At 51.3% G+C, this 21458-nt stretch overlaps 1 protein-coding gene across 1 annotated transcript in view; it reads left to right on the forward strand.

Moving 5' to 3' along the window:
* The window catches only part of SIPA1L3 (signal induced proliferation associated 1 like 3), a 184316-nt gene that overhangs the window by 64240 nt on the left and 98618 nt on the right, over positions 1-21458 (forward strand). The window contains exon 4 of the mRNA XM_054697137.1: positions 8461-8530. The gene's annotated coding sequence lies outside the window, so the exon portion shown is untranslated. The remainder of the gene's footprint in view (positions 1-8460; positions 8531-21458) is intronic.

Raw genomic sequence — 21458 nt, forward strand, 5'->3', positions numbered from 1 at the left:
GCAGTGCCAGTTTGATCCCCGGCTGCTCCCCGGCCACTGGAGGAGGGTCCCACGTGGCGCGCAGACCTCTCCTGCCGCCCGCTGCTCCCCTCAGCAGTGTATTTCGTCAGTCTGCCTGCTCTGCTCCCCGCTCTGGCTCTGGTGAATTCTCTCACCCTCCCGTGCTTCTGACTGTACCCAGTGTTTGTATAAATCAATCAATCAATCAATCTTGTATAAAATAAATAAATTAAAAAAAAAAAAAAAGAAGCCCTAGGCCCTAGTCACTCTCTGCCCATCTGTGTCTCTCCCAGCCCCCTGGCTGCCATGTATCTCTCTGGGTTTGCCTATTCTGGACATTTCATGTAAATGGGATCGTGTCATACGTGGTGTCTTTTGGCTGGCGGCTTTCACTCGGCGTGTTCTCAGCTCTGGGTTGGACATACATCAGTACTTCATCTGAATAAAATTCCATTGTGTGGATGTGCCATGTTTTGTTTATCCATTCTTCAGCTGATGGACGTTCTGGGATGTTCTTACTCCCACTCTTCACATGGCTTCTTTCTCCTTTCTCTTCACTTCTGGGCTAAAACTTACCCTGGTTTTCTGCAAAGTACTTCCTGCCATCTGTACTTATGTACGTATATGTTTGCCTATTCATTTCTTTTCTCTCCCCTGTCCTGTCAAGGCAGGGACTGTGTCTGCTTTCGGCCTCTGCCTTGCCAGCGCCCGGCATAGGGCAGTGCTTAATAACTGCTGAAGTGAGTGACTCAGTAAAACATATAGTTCTCATTTTACCTCTTAAGGCAAAATGTGGGGGATTCTGTATCTAGTTTGTTTGCCTGGCATTGAGGATACAACAGAGTCCTAAAGCCCACGGGCACTGCTGACGACTGGCAGAGTGCTAGAAGGATCCTCTGGTATAGAACATGGTCCCATGTCACCTGCTGTGTAAAACTACAGGTCGTTTGGAAGTGCTTTTGGCTGCCAGGAGCAGAGGCCAGAAATAGCCATGGTGTGAACTCAGCGGAGGGCGGAATCTCTGGTGAGTCGACTGTCCAGAGTTCAGCTGCCTACGGCTGGTGTGGCAGCTCCGTAGTCATCAGAAGCGGGGCCCTCCTGTTCTGCTTGCCACCCCCAACACGAGGCTGCCATCCCCAAGGAGGGTGGCTTCACAGTCCAGTGTGACCGGCGGTGTCAGGCCAGCGAGTCTGTAATTCAGGTGGGAATGGGGTGGGCCGAGAGCACGTCCAAAAGCACATTCCAGCTCAGTATTGGTGAGGAATTCCCCACCAAGTCCCACAACTCTGCTCCCCTCTTGTTGGCCACTCCTACTTGCAAGGGAAGCTGGAGGATGTAGTCTTAGCAGAGCATCCTGCTGAAAAAAAGAGAAGAACGACTCTTGGGGGTCAGCTCACACCCACCAGGCCCACTCGCTGCCTGGGCAGCCAACCTTCATGCCTCTTTCTTTCCCAAAGTGCCAGAGCCCGAGCAGAGCATGCCTTTCTGTGCTTGACTAGAGGGTGGGAATATGGGGAGCTTCTCAAGGGCCTTCAGTCTAAAAACACTCCTTGTCAGCAGCAATGAGAGGTGGTAACTCACCTCCGCTGAACCCCTGCAACCTAGTGGGTCCTACCCCAGGCAATTCCCATGAAGGAGTTGACTTTCCCCTCACAATACTCTCCTGTTAGCCCCATCTTATAATTGAGGAAACTGAGGCACAGAGAGTTCAAGTAAGCATAGTTGTACTTGCTGTTAATAACTTTTTTTTTAATCCTTCTCTTTCAATATATTGTGAATAAGAGGATTACAAAATAAAGCCTGACCTATTTTGGTAGATTGGCCACTGTTCTGTCTTCCATTTGATTAGCTGGGATCTGGAGAGTGCTTTGTAGAAAAGCACCCAGGAGTTGAAACCCCCACCAACAAGCTGTTTTTAGAGGAGAGGAGTGCAGGAAGGGGTTTAACAGTTGGCACATACAGCAAATGACTGGTGACAGGAGGAAAAAGCTCTGCAGGACCCCCCCCCAACTACCACCCCCAACCATGAGCCTGGGGCCCTCTGACCACAGTGCATTTGTTTTTTGTTTGTTTTTTTTTTTTTAAGATTTATTTATTTATTTATTTATTTATACAAGCACTGGGTACAGTCAGAAGCGTGGGAGGTGAGAGAATTCACCAGAGTCAGAGCGGGGAGCAGAGCAGGCAGAAGGACCGAAGTACACTGCTGAGGGGAGCAGCGGGCGGCAGGAGAGGTCTGCGCACCATGTGGGACCCTCCTCCAGTGACCGGGGAGCAGCCGGGGATCGAACGGGTGCTGCAGAGGCTGCGGGCAGCTCCGCAACCCAGCACTCAACCGCTGCGCCACCGGGGAGGCCCCCCACAGTGCATTTGTGCCGGTGCCCTGGGCTTGGCCTTTAAAATTGCCATCTCGGGGCCTCCCCGGTGGTGCAGCAGTTGAGCGCTGGGCTGCAAAGCTGCCCGCTGCCTTTGCAGCGCTGCTTCGATCCCTGGCCACTGGCGAGCGTCCCACGTGGCGCAACAGACCTCTCCTGCCACGCCCGCTGCTCCCCTCAGCAGTGTACTTCGTCAGTCTGCCTGTTCTGCTCCCCACTCTGGCTCTGGTGAATTCTCTCACCCTCCCGCACTTCTGACTGTAACCAGTGCTTGTATAAATAAATAAATAAATAGATAGATAAATAAATAAATAAATAAATAAATAAATAAATAATAAAAATAAAATTGCCATCTCTTTGACTGCCCCTAAGAAGCTCTGTAGGGAGAAGGGGGCTGTTTGCAATTCAAGTCCTCTGTAAATAAATAAAAATAAAATTGCCATCTCTTTGTCCCTAAGAAGCTCTGTAGGGAGAAGGGGGCTGTTTGCAATTCAAGTCCTCTGAGGAGTAATCCAGGCACCAAGTCAGCCTGTTAGCGGCCTCTGATCAGCCAGGCTTGGTGGAAATCTTCGATTCCTGGAGCTTCTCTCCGACTCTAGTCTTTCTGTGACACCTTCAAGTCCATGTTTTTGGCAGACGGCTGGAGCCTGGCCATGTCGCAGGTGTCTCAGTCAGGATTGCGTTGGGCTGCAAGTGTCAGGCTGCACGGATGATGTTGTCCTCTCAACCTGCAGGCGGTTGTTGCGTCACTGAACATCGAGGGAAAGGATTGGTTCACTGGCAGGGCGGTGCCAACTCCAGGATCCCTTTGACTCTTGTCCCCTCAGTGGCTCCAATATGGCTGCTCCCAGGTGGCCAGGGCATCCAGAGCGGTCCCCCCTTATTCTCTGAAGAGTCGTGGTCTGTCCTGGTCTACAGGGGACAAGAGGGGCCCTCTCATCCAGGCACTCACTTTCCAAGCTAGAATAAGGCAGACTGGTAAAGGGGCCAGGGCTATGTGGATAAAGGGGACCCTTCTCTGAGAGGAGAGCAAGGAGGTTTGAGGTCTTCGGTCCATGCGCAATCGATGTCTGAATGTGGATTGATCGGGGCAGGGATGTCATGTGTGAGCCCATGCATTTAACTGCAGTTTGGGAAGTAGCATTGTTGGTGTTTGAGCCAGGCCCTCTGGGTTCCAGCCCTCCTGGCCGTGCCACCCACTTGCTATGTGATCCTAAGCAAATTACCTCTCTGTGGCTCCGTTTTCTTGTCTGTTAAAATTGGGCAGGCTGATAGACCCTACTTTACAGTGTTGGTATGAGGATTAAATGAATCGGCAGTTAAAGAACGGAAAACACTGCCTCACATTTGTAAAACCTCGGCAGAAACCTCATGTTTCAAGCCAGAGTGAGAACTTACCAGGCCACGTGGCTCTGGGAACTCGGCAGGGCGCCCGGGACCCTGCTCGGCGGGGGAGACGAAGGATGTCACCGCGCTTACTCTTTCTCTTTACACGAAACCGCCAACTGCTCTCTGAAGATGTCTGTTCCCGCGTTTGCTCCCACCCGCGGTGATGAGAGCTCCCCGGCTTCACACAGTTGCTGGCATCCGCCTCTGACATTTGACCAATCTGCTGGGCCAGAGCAGCCCCGCGCCGCTGCTCCCAGAGCACTTTCCCTGCAGAGGTCTGTCCCAGGCCCCGTGCTCTGCCAGGGGCCTTGAGGCCTGCGCTGGAGACTCGACAGCCTCTGACTAGTCCCCAGCACAGTGAAGTCCTCCGAGCCCCATGCAGTGATGTTTATCTTCCGGGGGGACAGGCGATGAGGATGTGAGACCTGCTAAGCTGGTGACCCACCTCGCTCCTATCTGTGGGCTGCATCAGGCAAGGAATATCCAATGCCGAATTGCTAGTGTGTGTTATTCATAGAATATAGGTCATAAGAGAAAACATGATTAATTGCAAGATGAGCTCAGTGGCTGCTGTGCGGTAGAGCAGCAGAGGGCCTAGATTTTTCCTGGGCAAAGCCTTTTACACGTGACTGCTTAGCTATCAGGTGGGTAGGGGAAGGTGAATGAACCAACACTTTCCTAAATCGCTAGTTTCAAAAGACACAGTAGGGACAGGCATACTGGATATCTTCTCCTAATGAAAGATGATTGAAACACTTTATTAGGAGGTGAGCCCCTGATGCCCCAGTGTGACGTTTTGGTAAATTCTAGAAAGGAGAATGCAGCTGGCAGCGGAAGGCCCCAGTGGGCTTGGTTCATCACCGCAGATCTAAATCCTGTGTCGGCCGCTCACACGATCGGCCACGAGGAGGAGAAAGGCCTGGCTGCCTCCATAAGTGCTTGGGCAGGAGGGCGCTTGTGACGAGGCCTAGCCAGAGACAGGGTGAACACCGCCCACGGTGTAGACCCAGTGCCAGCCATCCTGCCATTGGCAAAGCAGGTGCCAGCAATATCACTGTCTCTCGCCCTCAGCTGAGCCATGCTCCTTCCTTCTCGGGAAGGACCGAGTAGAGGGGAACGGACAGGTGAGAGAATAACCCTTTTCCGTGAGTTGAGCTGGGATTATGGGGATGACTAGGAAATGTCAGGGCCTGAAGCCCCAGAGCAGAAAGGCCCAGAGGCCCCAGCCGCCTCGGGCTCAGGCTTGCCTCCAGCAAGATGCCCTCACTCTGGGTGCTCTCCTCCACAGCTCCATTTCTCGGCACAGACCCTGGGAGGTGAGATGCGCATCCTGTGGTGTCAGGTGGGCGACAGGTGGGCAGCCCTGTGGCTCTCCTGGGTGTGCCCGGATTGCCCAGCAACTCCACGGGCATCTGCCCTTCCCAGGTCATGTCGGGCTGGGCTGTGGGGTAGCTCGTGTCCTGGTTCTCATGTCCTGGTTCGATTCCTGACCTGTAACTCATCTTTGCCATTGTTTCCGCAACCCCTCGCCATCTTCCTCTGGCCGGGACCCCAGGCTGGTGGACATTGTGGCTCCTTTCAATTGGCAGGAAGTGGGTTCCCCTCTCAGAGAGACTCTGCACGCCTGCCCCTCACCACTGCCATGCTGCTGAAGGGCATATGCATCGCTCTGGAGCAGGAAAGGGGGGACGTCAGAGTGGCAGAAAAGCAATTTCTGCTGCAGTTTAAAAGGCAGCTATTAAAATTTTACAGGCGCTTTATTACTGAGGTTTCTTGATTATCCCAGGAATTTTTTTAATTGGAATTCTTGTGATTAAGGAAAATGTTCTGGGTGCTTCTGGTTCCCTCCTGCCCTGCCAAGCATCTTGCAAACCCAAATCGTTAGAACTTCAGAGACCAGCGTACGGGTAGCTGCTACCCAAGAGGCTATTTAGGAGTTTTTTAAGAGTGTGTGTTTTTCCGCTGTTCCTACTTATAGTAACTGTTCCTCGTTTTATTTTGTGTTTCCCTAAATGACTTAGTCATGAGCTACGGGAAACAAGAACTGCAGTCGTCTCTGCCCTCCTGCAGTAGTTGAGAGTCAATTGCTTACGTGAACAAATGGAAATCCAGGCCCGCCTGCTTACAAGGAAAGCTTTAAACGCATGGCCGAAGACATGCTCCTTGTCATGGCTTCAGGGGTGGCTGCGTCCAGCCCTCACATACAGTCGTTGGGATCCTATTTCTCTTCTTGCTTCTGACTCTGCAGTCCTCTAGGCAGGTTTCATTCACCTGCCCCGAGGGGAATATACCACCTCTCTTCCCATAGTCGCTGCCTACATGCTGGAGCTGGTGTTTCATGGACCGCCTCAATCTGGTTTGGCTGCCAGGGCCGCCTTGCCAGGGGCAAGGGAGAGAGGGTACCGTGGCTTCATTGGCTAGGCCCGGACCATATGACCATCCCACGTACCAACACCCCTGCCTTTCCTGCCATCCTGTGGAGGGAGTCATTCCCACAGGAATTCCGTGGGCTGAGTGGGAGAGGCTGAGGTCCTGGGGGCTGGGCCGGAAAGGGAAGTGGTTGCAGCGTGGACCGGAACAGCCAGTGCTTAGTCTACTTCCCATGGGAAGTGCACAGGGACCTGACTCCTCCCTCCACTGCGGTGTCACCCTTCCTGGGGACCTGCTCTACCTTCCCCCTGTCTTAGGTCTGATTTGGGGCTTCTTATCTCTGGTTCATGGGCCCTTGAGGGTCATGAAGTTGCCTGGGAAATAGTACATCTTTATTGTCTCCCCCATCTAACTGAGATTTCCTTTCCTTCTGAACAAGGGCTTCTAACCACAATCGTCGGAGCAACACCTGTCACTTTGCCACCACTAGAAATCACAGATATTTCTATATTACATTACTTTTATAGCAGATGTCACAAAATATCTTCTACTCGTATGTTTCTAAATTACTGTAGTCATCAGACCCACTCCTGAGATCTGATTGAAAGCATATGTATATATTACTGTGTCTCCGATCTGGTTTTGTGTTACAGAATTCTGATACTTGACTAGAATGGGTTTCCTTTGCATTCTATATATGGAATTGTATACCTTTAAGAACACACTTCGAGGCACCCGCTCCTTTCATCACCAGGCTGCCAACAGGAGTCCCTGGATGAGACAGGTTAAGAACCCCTTTTAGCTTCTTCAGGAGCGCCTGGGGGCAAGATTGTTGAAGCTGTCCTCAGTCCTGGACCCCAAAAAGTTGGCTGCCTACTTGCTAGGTTTCCTTCCCAAGGATGCTTCCTGGGGAACAGGCTGGTGTTGAACTTGGCCGTGGCCTTTGGGGAGCACATAAATGTTGCAGCACCCGAGGGGTCCACATGTAGCCCTCCCTTCCTTGCCCTCTTGACACTGTGGTGAGGCGCATTCACTCAGGCCACCTCAGCCACCACTGGCTCCTTCTCCAATCTGTGCCTCAGTTACCTCATCTGTCCCCTGGGCATATTGATAGTGTTGCATTGTTTTGTTTTGTTTTTTTTTATTTTAAAGATTGATTTTATTTATGCACACAAGAACTGGGTCCAGGCCAGGGGTGTGGGGGGGCGAGAGGATTCACCAGAGACAGAGTGGGGAGCAGAACAGGCAGACTGACTGAAACACACTGCTGAGGGGAGCAGCGGGCGAGTCAGGAGAGGTCTGCTGCGCCATGTGGGTAGCTCCCTGCCTGGGGATCAAACTCAGGCGGCAGTGGCTGGCGATAGCTTGATAACGTTGAGACTTAACCCCTCGCCACCAGGGAGGCCCAGTAGTGTTTATATGTTAGGGTTGAGTGAGTGGGATGAGTCAGTGCACTCGGCTAGGATGGAGCCCAGCTCGCCGGGAAAGAGGGTTATTCTTTTAATGGTTGTTCTGTGTAGGACAGTTCTAGGTTGTGCTTGCACATAGCGTCTTCTTGACTTCATGAATGCCTGGCCCCAACCAGAACAAACAGTGCAGACAGTGACCTGTCAGCCTGGAGACGTCTGTTCATCCGTGAAGTAGCCATTTAAATATAAGCAGCCATACTAAATATGCAAAAACCTAAATTAATAGCGTAAAAGTGTAAGTCAAGCCAAGCGCTATTTCTCTGCCACTCCTCTGCTCGCAGTTGTCTGAGGGAAATGTCAGCATGGCCTTCTTCAGCCCTCCACATCCAGCCCTCATCTCCAAGCACCCACGCCCTCTCGCACCCTGAGCCACGACTCAGGCCTCCTGCTGCTCCCGAAATGCTGCCCCCCATCCACACCCCACACACACTCACTCTCTCCTGCCTCAGTTCTTTGGCCCTGTCTGTTTCCGTGGACTGACAGGCTTTCCCAGATGGCCACACAGCCAATGGCCTCCTGAGTCCAGGTCTCCATCCTCTCCTTGGGCCTTCTCTGGCGACTCCATATGGCTGCAGCCCCGCCAGTCTCCTCAGCTCACTTAGTTTCCATCAAGATGCTCCCTCCCTGACTGGCCCTGTGCCTTTGCTTGTTGGCCCTGTGTCCTCCGGGCTGTCTGCTCTCTGAGGACAGCGCCGTGCCCCAGGTGCTGGCACCTGGCACAAAGAAGACATTCCCTACCTGTGTGCTGAGGGACTGGATTCCTGAATGACCGTGGGGAGGACAGTGCAGGAAGAAGGCTTCAGCTGGACGAAAACAGAACTTCATGCTTTATTTAGTTTGGGTTTTCTTCTCTACAGATGTGCAGCCTCTGAGATGGACTCCCCCGGGACGCCCGCAGAGCTCTAGCTGTCCTTCAGCGCGCTAAAGGTGAGTGTGGGGTGCTTGTTTGTTTGCTTAAATTTGACAGTTAGTACACATAAGCCTCTTTATTGTTTTAATGATACACAAGAATATTCTGGGGACAGTGGCAGTCTCCTACACGGTCCCTCCCTTCACCAGAAAGTCAGCGTCTTCCGCAGAGGGGACAGGGGTCTGTGATGGAGCTTTTCCTGCTCCTCTGAGCACGCACTCACTGTTTTTGTTTGCTGTTTAGGGATAAACGGGCCATGCTGTCTGGATGCTTCTGCAGCGTGCCCTGGCCCAGGCTGTCCCAAACCGTATCTTGGAGACCTTTGTTCATCCTCTTAGATCAGTGTATCACGTTAGAAAAAAAATTTTTTTTTAATTCAGAGAGCAGCATTCACTCCTTGGGGTGCAGTTCTGTGGGTGCCGACAAACGCATGCGGGCATGTAAGTGTCGTCGCAGTAGCACGTGGAGCGCCGTTCCTCCTTGCAGGACCTCATTCGGAAAGCTTGGCTGACAAGGTGCAGGGAGGGTGCTTGGGACAGGAGGCACTTGCAGCACCACGAGACCCTAATTGTGTAGGAAGTGGGAGAGCAGAAAGTTGGCATCCAGACTCTGGCCTCAGGCTGGGGTGCAGGGATGAGTCGCTCCGGCTGTGGAACTGAGTGAAGCTGGACAGTAACTTCTCTCAGCTGTTTATTAGGTCTCTTCGCTGTCCCTGTGCTGCCCGGAAGCTCTGCCTGGGTACCAGGAGCTTGTCTGTGGGATGGTTTCTAGGGTCAGATTTCCATCGAAAGATGCTTTTTAGCATGATTGTTTAATAACTTTTATTTCGAAGGTATTTCAGACTTCCAGAAAAGTTGCCCAAATAGCACAGAGCATTTGTGTATCTACCCTTCACTGCCGCCCCCCTCACCTTCCCACTGATGTCACCCAGCTGTCAAAACCAGGGATACCGCTCCAGTGCTGTGACCCAAGTGTGACTTGGGTCCCACTTCACTTGCTTTTCCTCTGTCCTTTTTCTGCACCATGATCCTGTCTAGGATCCCATGCTGCGTTTAGTTGCCCACTTCCTGTCTCCATCTGTAACAGTTGCTTGTCTTCCTGTCCTCCGTGGCCTTGATGCTTTGCAGGAGGACTGTTTGTTTCTTGCAGAATGTCTCAAGTTGGTTTGTCTGATGTCATCTCAGCTGGATAGGGGAAGCCCGGGCATGGTGGGGGCCCAGCTCACAGCCCCGGAAACAAACATCAGTTGATTTCCCTCCGTCGCAGCAAACCTGGGGGCCCAGCAGGTCCTCCAGTCATTCCTGTCATTATCACATCGATGAGGAAAAAGAAATCCCAGCTGACACTGAGCAGGACTGAGATATTTGAGGACCTGGTTTCGTTTTACGTCGTTTTGCTTCAAAGTCACAGTTTCCGAGAACCTGTCCATGATGTTAAGGGAGGTCTGAACTACTCTTGGCTGCGAACGTTAGTTCAGAGGCTGAGTAATGTCTGCGCTGGAGGCTCTTTGATTCTCTTGGCCTTCCCCTGGTAGTTTCGAGGCGGCTGCTGCTGCGGCTCCTGGCAGAACAAGGAGGGGAGGGTCAACTCCAGCTATCCATGTGTTTTCAGCAGTCTGGGCTGCTTAGACACCCCGGGATCCCCCAGAAGATTCCACCTGCATTTCGTTGGCCAGAGGTGTGTCCCATAACCTCCCTTCCCTCCAAGGAAGGTGGGACATTTCATTCAGCTTTTCAGCCACCCCTGAGGAGGACGCCAGAGAAAATAAAGAATTGAGAGAGTCAGCTGGGCTGGCCAGCCGAGAGCTCCTGGCTCCAGGAGAGAAAGCAAACAATCATGATTAACATTAATGGGTGGTGACTCAGTGCCAGGCCCTGCTGTAGGCGCTTTACGTGCATGAGCTCCTGTGGACCTTCACCTGCCCTGTGAAGTCGCTCTGTAATGATTTGGAAACTGAGGCACAGAGTGGTAGAGCCACTTGCCGAGCAGCAGAGCTGGCGCCGAGTCTTTCCAGTCTGTCTCTGCAGCCCTCTCTCTTAGCCAGAAGAGGTCTTGGGATCCCAGGCTGCTGGCTGCCTAGCCTCAGTTTAAATTCTTCCCTCAGGGCCGGAATGAGGTAGTATATTTTGATTTGGGGAAGTTTTGATCATTTTTCCTTGTGAATCACGTCCATCTCTGCATAACTACCTCCCAACAGTCTGGTCCAGTCCCAGTGGGCAGTATCAGCCACGTGACTTCTTCCCAGCAGCCCTTTGGGATTTGCAGGTGGCTGAGAGACTTCTCCAGGCCTCCCTTTTCTAAGCAAATTGTACCCTGCATATTGAACTGTCCCAGTGTGAGGCTTCCAGCTTTTAAGCCTTTCTTGGGTCCTTCCAGTCAATCCAACACACAGTCAGTATACTGCTCCCTGCACTGTGGGTGGTGAGAGCTTCTGGGCTGGGTGGGCCTACTCATGTCACTGCCCCCAGTGGTGACAGCCCTGTATGGACAGCGCTGGATGAGGGAAGCCCAGGGCCCTGGAGGAGGCCTGAGCAGCTGATGGGCTGAGAAGAGCTCAGGAGGGCCTCTGAGCCCCAAATTGGAGGTGTCCAACCCAGCCTGGGGGTCTGAGCAGGCTTCTGGAAGCAGCTGCAGACTGGGGGAGAGGAATAGAGGTCAAGGAGCTATTGCCCCTTCTTCTCCAGTTCTTCAGTGAAATTCGTTCACCACAGCTCTCCTTCCTGAATCTCTGTTTTCTTCCTCTGTAGACTAAGGGGTTTAGACTTGGGGTACCAGCCACCCAGGGCTGATGGGTCCTGTCCCAGATCCCTCTTCATGTGCCGGGCCCCGGGCTCCCAGGGGTGATCTCCTGGGTAGACAGTACTTGGGGAAAGCTCTGCAGGCAAACAGCTGAGTGATGCGCTCTAATAGGAGAAGCCACAGGCCTGTGGAATGGTGGGGAGGAGTCACCTAGCCCTGATGGGGCTTTCAGGGCTAGGGTCTTGAAAGAGGCAGGAGCCCAGATGGACGTGATGTCTTGGCATGGCGGTTAAGAGCACAGACTCCTGGCTTCTGGCCTTAGCTCAGCTCCTGGCAAGCCCAGAGTGGGGAGCCTAACCCTGGGAGAGTCCTTTTACTCCTGAGGTGGTTTTGAGAATGAAAATGGAGTTAGGAACCTTAAGATTCACTTAGAACCATGCCTGGCATGAAGCAGCCATATAATAGGTGGTGCTGGTGCTGATGGCGGCAGCTTGCACGTATTAGCCGGTATTGCGTGTCAGAGGTTAGGCCACTTAGTCACCAGCCTCTAAGATAATAAGCATTAGCTGCTGCCATTGTGATTATTTATTCACCAAATATGAGTGTTTACCTTATGCCCAGCCCTGAGCCAACATGTTGTTGGGGGCCGCAGCAGGCCTGTGCTCTGGGATCGAGGCTTGTACAGCTGAGTCCTGAAATTTCTGAGGCCAGAAATTTCGAGGTAGGGGAGAGGAGTTTCTGTGGTATGTATTGGAACCGCCCCCCTCCCCACCTCCCCAGCTGTCAGCCTCCCAATCCCCTTTCCATCTTGTCTCCCAGCCTTTTCCAACACTGGCCTCTGGCGTGTGTGTCGCTTGACCTCTGGCCAGAACGCATGGATGCTCTGCTCAGCCCATCAACTGAGCCCCAAATCAGACTTGACAGTGTGATTTATTCTCTGGGATGGAACTAGGAAAGCAGAGCCCCGGTGGGTGATTCTGAGGGAAGGTTGTCAGCCCGAATTAGCCCAGGCCCTTCTTGCAGCCTCGCTGTCTCAGCTTCCCCAGCTAACAGGGTTTTCCAAAGGATCATTGGCTTCTGAGCAGCCTCCTCCTGCCCCCAGGGACTGAGTCTTGGCTGTGATCCCCGAGGACTGTTTGGTGAGGGTCTGTGTTAACGGTGCTAGGCCCTAGGCCCTTTCATCTGCTGCCTCAGGAATTGAAAGCAGCGATTCCTGGGGAGCCTCTGTTCTGTTCCCTCCTCCTCCTCCTTTCCCTGAGGTTCAGCAGCAGCAGCTGGAGCGCATTGCCCTGCTCCTCACTACCCGTCTGTGATCACAGTTGTTCTGCCTCTTGCTGCCTTCATTCACACACAGGACTGCCAGCAGTACTCTGCTGTGGAACAAATTAACCCTGAAATCCTAGAGATCAGATATGATTAATGTCCGTTTCTTTCTTGTGACACAGGCGGGGCACTAGGGGACCACCTCCCTTGGCTTGAAACCTCACAACTGGAAGGCACAGCCTCCAGGGTCTCCCACGGCACGACAAGGGAACTAGGGTGTCACATCTAAGTGGCATTTCAATGCCAAGACCCAGAGTGACACAGGCCACCTCCACTTCATCTGAACCCAGGGCATCGCCCTGGAAATGTGGGGTGCACACGGGCATTCACAGCAGCACTATCCAGGCCACAGTAGACAGGTGTGGTGCTGGGAACTGGAAGAGCGCCGGTGGGGCTGCAGGCTCATGGGGACAGACACGCGGGTCTGCTGTCTTCAGGGAGGGCTTTAGTGTTTATACACCTGCCTTCTGGGACTGTTCGGTGTGCTCAGTCATTGTTTCAACAAATGCTTCGTCCTGCTCTTTGGCAGACAGTGTTCTGTGTACTGGAGACGTGGTGATGAACGAGATAGGCAAGTACCCCCCCCCTTCTCATGGAGCAGGGGAGACAGACGCTAAACAAAAAAATAAGATTTTACCTGGTGAAACAACGCAAGACCAACATACAGGGAAATTTAACAGGGATCACATAGTTTGGCGAAAAGTGACAGAAAATACCATTTGTATTGGCTTAAGCTGTCAGGAAGTGTGGGGGTGCCCCAAGTACAGGGGTTCTTTGGAGTTCTTTGGGCTGGTGACTTGGCAACACCACAATGGCAGAAGGGACCAGGTCCATTCCTCCCATCACAGGTCCCTTCCAAGTTCATAGGCTGGCACTCGGGGACCCTGGGCATTCTTGACTGGGAGCAGAACTTTGCACACTTTGTGCCCTGAGGACCTCTGCCAGCCCACCACTGGGAACTGTAGGGCCAGTGGGCGAGCGAGAGGAGGCTGCTGCCATCATCCAAATAGGAGACATTTGGGGAAGTGGAGGGTGAGGAGGGGGTGGCTTAGAGGCAGAGGGACCAGGCTGGCTGGTGGGCATGGTGCTAGAAGGAGGGAATGCTGAGGGCACGCACGAGCCCACCTAGTGCTGTGTCTTCCTCTTGAGCAACTCGTGTACGCATTTGCATACTGAAGGCTCTGAGAAACCTGCTTCTTTGGCTAGGGACTTCTTGATTTTCTAAAAGACACATAACATGTTCCCTTGAAAATTCTTCAAGAATTTTGTCTCACTGATTCTCATCCTTGCTGCACTGAGAGTCACGCGGGAGTGTTAAGATGCCCCAAGGCCTGGACCCCGCCCCAGATTAACTCACTGGAATCACTGAGGGCAGGACCAGGGCTGTTTTTCACAGCTCTCCAGATGTTCCCAGGGCGGGGCTGAGGGTGAGGACTACTACTTCATTTGTGTCCTTAGGTGAACTTCACGATAGAAAGCTTGTTTTGTTTCTTACATCTCCCACAATCAGGGTAATGCTTATTTAAAAAAACAAAAAGAAGTATTCAAAGAACCCAAAATCCTCTGGGGTAATCACTTTTGCAAATTGATGTGTTCCTTCCAGCATTTTAAAAACACTTGCACTACAGAATACACAAAAAACACCCCATGTGTCCCAAAGCAGGTGATACCCCCTCTCTCCAAAAGAAAAGATTTCATAGACTGTTTGGGGTCTATTTGCAGTGTGGGGGATATAAATGACCTCGGCTGCCTATTTATGTTTTTTAATTTCTTGGTTTTGTAACACATTACTTAGAATCACAACATCAACAATGTAGAATTCAAAGTGCTGCATAGATCTTCACCTATCATTGACAGAAAGTATTACACTCTTTACCAGCATCCTTGTCTCCATCAGCCCCTCCTTCTACACACCCTTCCAGAACTCCCCATCTCTCCCCATCAGGAGTGCTTGTGATGTGGTGCTTCCCAAATCTGTATTATGTTGTCACTGGAAAGTGTACCCCATGCCTCAAGAACCTAGTGCATATCACTAGTAATCTTAAAAAATTCCTCTTTTCATTGTATATTGGCGACCTCTGAAGTGTAACCTCTAACTATGTTGCATTAAAAAAAAAAAAAATTGAGGGCCTCCCTGGTGGCTTAGGGGTTAAGTCTCAGCCCTCTCACCTCTATGGCCTGAGTTCAATTCCCGGTCAGGGAGCAACCCACATGGTGCAGCAGACCTCTCCTGTCTTGCCAGCTGCTCCCCTCAGCAGTGTATTTCAGTCAATCCGCATGTTCTGCTCCCCACTCTGTCTCTGGTGAATTCTGCCAACCCTTTACCTCTAGCCTGCACCCCAGTTCTTCTATGCAAAAAAAAAAAAAATTAAATAAAAAACCTGATTTTTGAAAAAAGCTGATTAAGGACTGTTACTAAAAATGTATAAATGAACATCTAAGCACTTGGTTACATAAGCACTTGGTTTTGAGACAGTCAGACTAACGATTCCAGTATGAGTGATACATGAAATTGCATTTCATCCCACTCAGGAGCACTTTGCTTCAAGACAGTTCAGTATCATCTTACACACCCCTCTTTCAGTTTGCAAAATTCTACTTCAGGTGCCTGTGTATACAGTTAGACTTCACATCAGATATTTTGTTTAAATTGAGTAAATATTGCTTACAATTACTTGTTCCTATTTGCTTTCTCGGGGAAATCTTTCAAAGACCTGTTGAAGTGAGTTATAACACTTGGAATAGTCAGCCAAACTCTTGGGAATAGTTTCTAAGTCTGTTGTACTGTATGCTTCCTTTCTGTCATTGTTGCTGAAACTAACGTTGCTTAAGACTTCAGAAGCTAGTATATCTTTCCCAGATAACATTTTGTTCAAGATAAATGAGCAGTCTAAAAGACAGCTTTATTTCTGAGATGCATGGGGTGAAGTTGGAGGGGATCTTGCTTTATATTGGGGCACATCTTGTATTCAAACCAAATGAATTAGGTTAATCACACATGATTAGCTTGGGGGCGTTTGGCCTTCCTGCCACCAACAGTAATTCATTGGAGAGTCTGAATTCCTAAAGTTTCCCATCTTAATTCCATGCATTCACTTTCCTGTCATTTATCCTAAAAACTGGGGTGAGTACAGTAGCTGAAAAACAGCCCAGCCCTCCACTTTCCCTGAGTGAGGGTGGCCAAGGCACTTAACCTTTTGGTGCCTCAGTTTCCCTATCTGTAAACTAGGGATGATACTGCGGCCTACCTCATCAGTGGTTGAGGGGATTAAGGGACTTAATGCCGATCCACAGTCCTAGGTGGAATATAACCCAAACTGACAGGTTAGTGGTATGATGGATGCTCCCCCAACCCCTGCCAGGGTACAGGCTCTGCATTGCCTTTCTAAAATACAACTTCCCCAGAATTCCAAAAGATCCTGCCCTGAGGGGTTTGGAAGGGAATTGTGCAGCTATATGTATAAAGCACTTAATATAGTGCCTGGCGCTTAATAAATGCTATATAAATGTTAACGATTTACTATTATTATTCTTTAAAGTGCATACCTCACTAGCCTATATCATCCTCATGGAGATGCAAATAATAACCCCAGTCAGATGCCATTACACACCCGGTTCAGTGACTGCACTACAAGACAACACTGGAGGAGATGAGGTCAGAGAATTACATGTGAGGCCTTGTAGGTTGGGGAGTTTTTCCTAAATGCGCAGTGGGAGGACTCCGAGCGGCAGAGGCCTGTGCTCTGGCTCAAGTTAGTAGAGTCCCTCTGACTGTGTGGGGTCTGGGGTGTGAGCCAGGAAAACGGGGCGAAAGCCCCTGCGCTGGTCCCTCATCCAGGCAGGAGACAAGGTGGGGGTGAAGGGGAAAAGTGGGCAGATCTTAAGTCATATTTTTTTAGAAGGTGGAGCCCTTAGAGAGTGTGAATGGACTGGATGTGGGGAATCAAAGAAGCGAGAGGGGTGGACGCTAGCACCAAGGGCTGGGCCCGAACACAGATGAATGTGAAGAGGTGGTGGTGAGGACCAGGGTGGAGATTTGCAAGGGGAAGGCGAAGGTGGTGTGAAGGATCCAGACCACAGCTATGGGTCTGTTTCGTGTAAAAAGGCTTTTCAACAGCTCTGTGGGAAGGCTGGGGTGGCTACTGAGGGCTGGGGTTGAGCGGGGAGGTCAGGGGACTGCATGAGATGACCAAGAAAGGGTTGTCGGTAGAGAAGAGAAAGGCTGAGTGAGGCGAGAAGGTGAGGAATCTGCCAGCAGGGCTGGGAGGCATCCTGGAGAAGTGCGTAGGGCCGGGAGTCCCTCAGGCAACGGACGGCCCAGAGGCCGCTCAGGGCCGACAGCTGGTGGGAGTGGGTCAAGAGAGACAGGGCTTTATTTTTTTTTTTTTATTTTCCTTTCTAACGAAATTGTGGGTTTGCAGAACATGGATCATAAAGTACAGTCCTCCAACTCCCTGTCTCTCCCCACCGCAGGTTCCCTGATTATTTACATTCAGTTATCGTGCTGCTGCATTTGTCACAACTGATGAAACCATATCGATACATTATCATTAGCTGGACACAGTGTGTGTGCGCGCGCTCTAAGGGCTCTGACAGATGTTTGCGTGTATCCCCATGACAACGTAATACAGAAGAGTTTAAGGGCCCCTGAAACGCTCCTGTGTTCCACCTGGTCCTTCCTGCCTCTCTGCCAGCGACCACTGGTCTTTCACTGAGGAAAGACAGGACTTTGTGTCCACCTCCCCAGCAGACATGGTGGGGCGTGGCCCTGTTATGTGGCATAAGGAAGCCAGGACACCGAGGCTAACAACGAGCTGGTTTACTGTACGGTACTTGACTCAGTGGATCTATAATCAAAGATATAGATCTTTGGAGCGCCCCCTTTAAGGAGGATATGGGCTTATATACATTGCAGCTTGTGCTGGCGGGTTCACACTGTAACTGTTCAAGGTTGGACATGACATGAGTTACGGTCCAAGAAATGTAGCAAGTTGCTTATCACAGGACCCCGGCTGCCTTGCTCAGCGCCCTACTTCATTCTCACTTTTGTCTGTTGTTGTGTCTCCAGTACTCAGGCCACACCTGACTCGTGGTAGCACTACAATAAACCAGACAAACCAGTGTCTCCTCAGACTGGGGAAGGATTAGAACCAGAAGGCGCCCTTGGAATCAGAGGCTGTTGCTCCAAAGTGTGGCAAAAATAGATGCTTTGTGCCTGGACTTCTGTCCCAGGGGACCTTCTCCCAGCCCATGGGCAGTAGGGGAAGGAATTAGCAGAAATGCAGCCCAGTCATCTGGGTGTACCCCAAACTAACCATTTGGCTAGTGCCAGTGGGCAGAAGTGAGAAGGCTTCCCCATCTGTAAAATGGGGTAATAGTGGGATTGAGCTCATAGAGCTGTGAGGAGTCAGCGAGGTAATGCTCTCAGATGCTGTAGGTGTTTGGTAAAGGTGAGCTGTTGTTAAGAGTAATGTCATTAGCATTATTCTGATGTCATGGCATTCACCATCAGGTGATGGAGATAGATATCAAATAACTACTCAAATGATCATGTCACTTAACTGTGGCAATTAAGCTAAGAAAGTCTATCGAAAAAGTCCAACGTGCCTTGAGAGAGAGGGGAGGGTCTTACTGGAGGCTGGGGGCGGGGGTTGTGAGAGTCAGAGAAGCTTCCTTAGGAAGTGCAAACCCAGCTATGAAGGGTAAATAAGAGCCAGTCCCGGGTGGGCGGGAAGCCAGAGGGTTTGGGCCAGGAAGAATAGCTTGTGCAAAGGCCCTGGGGTATATTGGAAGAACAGAGAGGCTTGGGTGCCCCGAGGAGCGTGAGAGAGGGGAGAGATCAGCAGGCAGGTCCTGCTGGGCCTAGAGAGCCATCCTTAAAGGTTTTGAGGAGCAGTGATGCTGATGGTTAGGTTTTTCAACTCCAGGGTGCATGTTCAAGGCTTGGTGTCCTGCCTCCCCCGACTGTCTGTGCCACAGGCTCCCAGGCTCAGGGTCAGAGACTCCAGCTGCCCCCGTGTCCTGTGGCCTCTCTGTGTACAGTGAGCAGATGCCCTGGATCCAGACTCATCAACCCCTAGGAAAGAAGCAGTTTGTGACACCTGCCAGGCCACTAGGAGGCCGACAAAGCAGGTCACTGCCACGCTGCCTCTTCCTCTCGGAGAAGCCTCCCAGCCCACTCCCCGCAAAGATGGCCCATTTCCTCCCGGCTCTCTCCCTCCCGTTTCCCTATTCTTTCGTAGGGTGCCAACCTGTGTGCTTCTCTCACTTCCCTCTTCAGGGCCAGGCCTTGGAGCCAGGCGGAACAGGGTGGGGAGGGAGTTTCCAGATTACCTTTGTCTCCTCGACACTGCACAGAAAATTCATTTTGTGCATAGAAATTTGTTCTGGGCAAAGCCCTGTGCCCTGGCACCTCAGTGGTGACCCAGGTGAGCCTGCCAGCCCACCTCCAGGCTGGCAATGGCGTCAGCTTCTCGGGGTGTGGAGAATCCAGGTACCCTGAGCAGCAACCCCAGGCCTGTGTCCACGGCTACCTCACAGAGCAGGTGGGCTCTGACCTGGGGGCAGGGGCTTCCCATCTGAGTACCTGGGCACATCACGTCTCGGGAAACGACAAAACTTGTACCCGGAGCTAAGCAGAGCCTTCTGGGTTGAGAGGCCCTTCTAGAAAGGGTTCCCCACACTGGTCTGGTCCTTACTGCTAAGTATGTCAAGAGCATGGACTCATTTAATGCTCCCAGCAGCCTTCGGAGGTAGGGGCTACCCAATAAGTCGGGCCACTTGCTAAGCCAAACAGGTAAGAAGTGGTGGAGCCAACCCTTTGGCATCGTGATCGCTCCCCAGGATGCACGCTCAAGGGCAGCTGTCTCTCGCCTCCCCCTCTCTCCTCCCCGCCCCCTTCACATCACCTTGTTCACCAGCACTTCCTGTAAGCAACTCGTTGACTCGGGTAGTACCTCTGTGCCCTTTAGCTTGAACGCGCCTATTAAATAATAGAAATGATGTGTCTTGTTCATCGCTGTACCCCCAGCACGTAGAAGTGCTCAATAAATTTGTGTTAGATGAACGAACCGAAGTTGCCAGTGATACAGGTGTGAAGAGACCGAAAGTCTCCTACGATGCCAGAGGGAATGTCAGGTGGTACAGCCCCTCTGGAAAAGCAGACGGGCAGTTTCTTCAAAACTAAACACACAGCGAGTGTATGAGCCCGCCCCTGCACTCTTGAACATTCATCTCCGAGAATAACACTTACGTCCACACAGAAACCTATACACAATTTTTCACGGCCGCTTTATTCATAATAGCCCAAAATTGGAAACAGCCTAGATACCCTTCGGCAGATGGATGCTTCAACTAACTGTGGAGTCTCTGCCGTGAGATACTTCTCAGCGATGAAAGGGAACAGACTCTTGATATGTTCATCTGGTTGGATGAACCCAAGGAAATTATGCTGAGTGAAAAAGCCACCCCCAAATGGCTACGTACAGTGTGACTGCGTTTATGTAGCATTTTCCGAAATGAGAAAATTGTACCAATGGAGATCAGCCTGGTGGTTGAGGAGCTGGCAGCGGGGGTGGGGGGTGGGGGTGGAGTGAAGTAGAGTTGAAGGGAGGTGGGTGTGGGTATAAAAGACCAGAAGGAGCCTTTTGATCCTGGAGCTGTTCACATCTTCCTTGTGATGAATGGTATAGAACTAAACGCGCGCACGCGTGAGTATGATTGGGCCTACGCACGTCATGGTCATGTGCCCCCTTCCCTAGGCCACTCAGGTCACCAGAGGAATATTATGCCTCGATTGCCCAGAACCCTGCCTCCAGGGGCTTGCCACCTGCAGTGTTATAAATCAACATCAGTGTGTGCTGTTCACCACCAGACCTTTTACTCCCACCCTTGACCATACAGTAGACCCCCATTTGCCCAGCTTACTGACCCCCCTTTCTCCTTCTGTCCTTATAGTCTGAGTTTGCTTTTGCTTTTGTTTTATTATTTTATTCATTTGCTTTATTATCTTCCACCTGAGGGAAAATCTCTGGTGATTTCACTGAGCGAAACTCCCTCTGGGTTCATCCTTGTTGTTCCACATGGCAGAGTTTCATTTTTCATAGCTGAGTTGTATTCCTTTGTTTATAGAAACCACATCTCTAGCCAGTCATTCATGGTAGAACATGACATTGTTCCAACTCTTGGCTGCTGTGAATAATGCTGTGATGAGCCCGGGGTTGTGTCTTATTTCTTCGGATTAGTGTTGCTATTTGGATTCTTTTGAAATATCTCTCAAACATGGTATTTCTTCTGGAGCTTTACACTGCATGCCCACAGTGTGCCTGTAGAAGTGGGGGAGGGGGGTCTCCCCGGTGGCTCAGGGGTTGAGCGCTGGGTTGCAAAGCTGCCCACAGCCTCTGCAGCGTTGGTTCAATCCCCAGCTGCCAGCGAGGGTCCCACATAGCACGCAGACCTCTCCTGCCCCGCCCGCTGCTCCCCTCAGCAGTGTACTTCATCAGTCTGCCTGTTCTGCTCCCCGCTCTGGCTCTGGTGAATTCTCTCAGCCTCCCGTGCTTCTGACTGTACCCAGTGCTTGTATAAATAAATAAATAAATAAATAAATAAATAAATAAATTTTTTTAAAAGTTTTAAAAAAAAGAAGTGGGGGAGGGGAGGTTTCATCAAATAGTCCTTGGTTTGCAGGTTGCTTTTTCGTTTTCCAAGTGCACCTCTCCTTTCATTCTCAGGTGCCTCTAAAATAAAATGCCGGCAAGCTAGGTATCTGTGTAGACTCCCCGCCAGGTCTTTCCGGTAGGAGGACTTCAGCACAGAGAATGTGGCTAATGGAGTGAAGGGGGGACAGAAGAGCCCGCAGGGGCAGGGAGGCAGTGCTGAGCTGGA

Source organism: Talpa occidentalis, unplaced genomic scaffold (assembly GCF_014898055.3).
Source record: "Talpa occidentalis isolate TD23 unplaced genomic scaffold, MPIMG_talOcc4v2.1 talOcc4.17, whole genome shotgun sequence".
NCBI classification, from domain to species: domain Eukaryota; kingdom Metazoa; phylum Chordata; class Mammalia; order Eulipotyphla; family Talpidae; genus Talpa; species Talpa occidentalis.